This window comes from Protopterus annectens, chromosome 11.part0 (assembly GCF_019279795.1).
Source record: "Protopterus annectens isolate FY-2018-M chromosome 11.part0, PAN1.0, whole genome shotgun sequence".
Classification (NCBI taxonomy): Eukaryota; Metazoa; Chordata; order Ceratodontiformes; family Protopteridae; genus Protopterus; species Protopterus annectens.
In genome coordinates this window covers 943,730,330-943,736,849 of record NC_056745.1, presented here as the reverse complement: position 1 = coordinate 943,736,849, position 6,520 = coordinate 943,730,330, and positions in this window count along the sequence as shown.

The window sequence follows — 6,520 nt, the reverse complement described above, 5'->3', positions numbered from 1 at the left end:
AACTAAGTGGAAGTTTCTGCAACACCAGGAGGGTAGTTGTCACCCACATCCACAATTACAGAGAACCTGGTAGAGGTACAAGCTGAGCATGCAGCCTCACCACAGCATGATAGCATATTGCACCTAATAGCTCATTGTGGGCTTTACCCAAGTCCCCAATGCTCACAGTATCTGTAATGTGCACTGCCACTGATGTACATATTCTGTCTTCGGAGGCAGACACAGCAGGTTTGGCATGACCATTATTACAGGGCCATCCATGAAATGAGTGTGACTCTCAACATAACCAAATGGCATGTAGGTCAGTGACCTGGATACAAACACCTGCTACCCACAGCAGTATGATGATGGTGAGTGTACTGCATGATACGTAGGATGACATGCATCAACTATACAGTGAGATGGATTATAAGGATCAGGAGCACACATTGCTGTCACTGCTGAGGTTGCTAGTGGCATAAACAGCCTCCAGAGATGTCTCTCTCTGAGAGACATATCAAACTTAATTAGGGCTGCATCCACTGGCTATACATTCTGTGGCTATGGGAAAGTCTGGATGTGAGGAAGGTAACTGCAGAGTATCCCAATTCAGACTATAGAGACTATTCCTGAGACAGCATCACTGTCACCTGTGGACACACAGTTTGACACCCCCATATGTAAGTGTAATCTAAAGTCATGGGTCTGGCTCATCATATGGCATGTCTCATCAGGCTGTGCACAAACATTCCATAGTTTGACCTCTTCCCTGTCATCTATACACAGACTTCCATCACTGGTAATGGATGTTAACCAGGCCGTGTGCAATGGTGCTTATGAAGATTTTGACATGCTACACCCCATCCAGGTATACCTGAATGGTCCCATACTTCTGCCTCTTCACTGCTATGGGCATCATTCTTCCCTGATAATGCAGATCAAAATGGTGGGAACTGCCAGTGGTTGCATCAACCCCACCACTGGAAGAACTGATCCCTGACTTCCCACCAGGACCCACAATATGTGGCTATCATATTTACCTTCCATGTCCTTACAAAATATTTTAGTATTGCATTTATGAGTCACTGTATCCCCGAGACACCTTTGCAATTGATGGTGACTGTGCCATGTCTACCCACTAACATGTAGTATGGTGATATTTGATGCACAGTGTGGCCAGTGAGTTCACTGTCCAGCATAGCATGGATGTGATTAAGCATGCATTATTTTATTCTGTATAGTTTATTCTACAGTTGTGGACTAGATGCTGCCTCTTTGCCAGTGTTGCAATATACTGCAACTGCCTGAATGTATTGCACCTTCCTCTGCCTGCAGTATGATATGCTGCTGCTGTGTCTTCCTCATCTAACTCTCCACCCTGCCCTTTCACTGCTGGCACAACAGGTATGGAAGGTCCAGGCAAGATGTTAAGCTGATGCTCCAACAGTCTGCACAATACCATGTTGTGCAGCATTGTACATGCAACTGACACCTTACTGTAGAGGTCAGGACTGTACTGCAGAGCCCCTTCTGATATACACATGAAATGGATGTACCTCTGAGTAGGCCAAACACCTACTCTACTATATGGTGTGCTTTGCCATGTACTGCACTGCAGGCTTATATTTGCATTGATTTGGGGCTGTGGATGATGGCTTCAGCCAAGGCGCTAAGTATATAAAGTATATGCATATGGAGTGTTTAACTGTAAATCACAGTTTATAATTCATGTATTATGCAGTACCAAATATGAGGCATTTTACTTTGATCGAATATCTAGTGAGCTGCACTTTAGAATTTACAAGCACATGCATACAACTGAGTTAAAGGAAAATACTAATGTTTTGAGCAAGTATACAGCAGTATGCAATAAAGATAATTTTTTTTTTTTATTTTCTGCAACTGATGAAATTAAAAGTTACAGATTTAGGGTAGACATAGAAGATTACCCTGACTAGAGGGAATATTTTTGGCAGGTGAGACATAATGCCATTAGCCCTCCTGATTTGAATGATTTGTAAAATGTTAAGTTATTTTTAAAAAGAAGGAAGATAAAATTAATCATGATGATGATTGCGATGCCCCACCGGTGGACCAGTAATCAAGGAGCCTCAATCCTCAACACTAGCACCAGTGTGGGACGTACATTGGGAGGATGACAAGGACACACACAGTAAAGTACAATTTCCCTTAAGAGCACACAGACACCACAATCAGTCAGGGGCTGGTTTCTTCCTCTTTTTCCATATCCCCATGAAGACTCCCCACTGGCATAGCTATAGAGTTGAGATCCCAGCTGAGTAACCAAGCCAAGACCTCCAGCTCCCTCTCTGTCCAACCTGTGCTTCATATCCCTGCCCAAGTAGCTGACACACACTATTTGAGGTTTGATTTATACACACACACACACACACACACACACACACACACACACACACATGCCTGGTAAAGGCTGGCACAGGTTTATTAGCTATGCCTCCTTTTGCCCATACTATAAGGTAGTTATCACTGTCACCAGCCAACTCCTTATCAGCTACTTTAAGGCCCTTAACAAAGGTTGTCCAATCTTACTATGTAATGTTACTATTAATACAAATGGTAGTTTGATCAAGAGTAAGGCTATTATGAGTAGTCTACCCAGTGTCACCAAATAAATATGCAACTACTCTCAGAACTTAAATATCTCTAGACAGATCAGCAACAATGCAATGTTTAAATATATTTAATAATAAATAATAAAAGAACAGGATCATACTAAAGGTATATATATATATATATATATATATATATATATATATATATATATATATACATATATATATGTATATATATATTAACATCAGAGTTCAAAATCACAGGAAATATTTAAAACAACATTGCAGGACAGTCTCAAATATAGAAAAAAAACATCTAAATTAAGCTTTGCTATATTCCTGACTATATCTAAGAGAATTACTATACCCTAGTACACTTACTTAATTAGCGCCGCAAGGCAGATGCGTGGTGAATAGATCTTGTCAGAGTACAGAATGCAGAGTCTTTCTCAGGGAGTTCTTAAATTAATATCTCAAATATTACTGCTGGGATAGCTTGCAGAAGACATAATTTCTTGTCATCTAACTCAATCCCTGATAACCCCCCCCCCCCCACTGATGAAAGCTAGCAGTATTTAGCATCCACCTGTCAAAAATATATAGACAATAGCTTTTCCTCAGATCTTTGAAGATCCTGGAAGTTGTAAAACAATAAAACACTTCCAAGACAATACAGAAACCGCAGCACATACATTGTGTCTGTTACTGCACTGAAACTGTAAAATAACATCCTTTTTATGGCCTGGCCATAAAGTAATTTAATTCCAGGTATTTTTCTGAAGTTAAACTTTTTTACTATAGTTTACACTGTTAAAATACATACATCTAAGCAGTTACAATAGTGCAGGTACATCTCTGTTCTATTCCAGTAGGGCAAGCTTTGGTTACATTTTAAACACTTTGCAAAAACCTTTTCAACACAGACTTCTGTACCAGCAGTTTAATATACACCTGACATACAGTTCTAATACATTTGTAACACAAGTATCCTATATGAATCATGTTGATATTCACAAATGACATATAATTATTTATAAAATTCCAGATAGCTGGACTGGCAATCATAACATTGTCGTGCATTTTTGCCTTATTTAAGTGGGGGTTTTTTTGAGTTTTTGTTACAGTCTGATGATGTGTCATTAAGTGATGGCAACACTAACTCTGTTGTTAAAATGTTGGATTTCTTGTTTTCTCAAGTCATTGTTTTACATTTTATTCTAAGGCACTAGGGCAAATTTGGTATCACCTGCAGCAGTACCTTTGTATATGGACCAGACAAACCTATCCTGTTTGTTCACCTACCAAATGGCTGATCCTGTAGAAAATCATCCTGCAGGAACCTTTGGTACAGTTGGACATGCACCAGATGTGATAATTATGGTCACTACCCAATTGGCACACAGACACATAAATAATGCCCTGAGCATTGCATACCACCTAACAGGCAATGGAAGTCCTTCCTCTTGACATATCCCAGTCTGACTGGACCAGGTGTAGTCTTGACAGCAATATGTATACAATCAATGGCTCCCAGGACCTCAAGGAAATGGTCAGAACTATAAATTGCCTGCATTGTGTGTGTGTGGGGGGGGGGGGGGTCTCTCCTGTGCAGGTCTGGAAAACCAGATATGCTCCTCTACGTCGCAGCATGATATTGAGGAACTGGTTGAGAATTTGTGAGGATGAAGTCTGCGATATCTCTAATGTGTCCTCAGTAGATTGTTGAAATGTCCCTGTAGCTGGTTAAAGCTGGACATATCTTAATAGCCACAGGAATGGGCATACCATGCATCCATTCAATTCAGCTTGTGGGTGACACAGTTCATAAAGGTCCCATACAGTCTCACTATCCACTGGTCACTCAGGTTATGGAAAGTCAAGCACTGAGTGTACAGGCTCCTTTCATGTAGATGGCTATGATGTGCAACATTGTGAGGACTATATCCAAGGGTAACCATTATCATATGCTCCTGAACTACAGCTAGTGTGACTGCAATCACTGCTGTCCTCATACGAGCAATGATTCTCAATATAAAAACTGGTTAGATGCCATAGCACAGGGCATTTCATTCATATATTTCTGAAATGATCCACTGCTTTGGGTTCTGTGATTTGCATACTCTATGGCCGACTTGCATGGAGTACCTCATTTCCATATTGTATGCATTTATTCGCATGTACTGTACATCATATTATTTTGAGTCTTGTGAAACTGTGCTATCCATGTCTTTGAATCTCGATCACCCTGCACAGTGCCACTACCCACATTTATCTGCACTGTCCAATGTGTTAAATGTCATTGGATCCCAGCCACTGACTTCTGCAAATATGCATTCCTGGTTGGTGAAATCCACATTTTATACAGTGCAAATGTTTGGCCATAGTCATGGGTATGGTCATGTTCTGCATTTACTGTTCCCATGCTGGGGACCACCTGTACTGGCTGCTAAATGTAGATTGTTGCATGTCAGTATTGCACTTACATTTAACTGAATAGAGAGTCATCTAAGGACTTAATGGGTTGTCACTTCCTTTAAGACTGTGTCCTCAAATTTTTACCTGACACCTTTTCTAATCATTCTAGTGATACATAGATTTTTCTGGTCGACAGCATACCATGATATTAGGTGAGTCAGTTGCCAGTCACCTCACAGATATACACGAGGTAAAACCAAAACTCTCCTGCTTTCCATATATACATCTCCATGAATTGGGACAGATCAGCTTCATCCCATGTTATTCAACCAGACGTATAGGCTTCCCACCTAGCTATAACGTTTAAAATTGTTTATATTACACAGTATGAAAAACAATGTCAAATTGTAGCTTAAAGTGTGATGTCAATATTTCTTTCGTGGATGTTCTCTGAGCTAAATTTTACATATATGAGACCCTGCTTTCATGTCCAAATCTACAATATGCACCAGATTTCCACTGTTCATTATACTGTCTCTCAAACTGTGAGAATTCATATCACTAATGCCACAGTTTAAAGGTTTTCTAAATTGTGTTGCAGAGCTAAGCCCTCTCTCAAGCTACTCACCTTTTTAACTAGTTTTTTTCAACAGATCTTTTGATCTTTTGCCATATATACATATGGGTCCCTTTTGTATAAACCAAATCCCACTTACCTGACTTTCATAACATCGAGTGAAGAACACTGAAAGTCCACAACACTGACCGCTCAGAACACTGATGTGTAACTAAAGTTAAGTAGCTGCTTGGCCAGCCTGTTGACCTTTACCCCTGAACGCCACGGTAGTTCAATGTCAGAGTTAGTATATTTAGTTGGGGGTTGTGGCTGGCCAGTGGGTTACTTACCTTTAGTTAAACGTAGGTGTTCCGAGCGGTTGGTGTTGTGGACCTTCGGTGTTCTTGGCTTGATGTTATGAAAGTCGGGTAAGTGGGATTTTGTTGTATGAAGTAGACCCACACACATACACAAACACACACACACACACACACACACACACACACACACACACACACACACATGCATATATATATATATATATATATATATATATATATATATATATATATATATATGTAGAGGGATCAAACTCTGACTATAGCTCAAGCAACCTGACGTCAACTAGCATCTCAGACACTTGAAAGCACAGGTAGGGAGGATAGGCATGTCCATATTTTGGGTGGGGCGGTGAGTGCCTGTGAGATTATTGCACTACTCTGATTGTAGGTCCTTGGCTGGCAAGTTTTGGGAATGGTTACCCAAGCCAGTGATGGTAGCCAGTTTCTGTACATGTGGAGGAACTGGGACTGGTGGTGGTATAGACACCCATGAACAAGTGCTCATGTCATCACCAAGGGCAGGGCTAGGCTATAGAATTATAAAAAAAAAAATCTCTTTGCTGGGGTGCCATTGAGATCACAAAGTGACTCCATGCCGGCCCTGGTGATAACCCCTCCACCCTTCTGCACAGTCT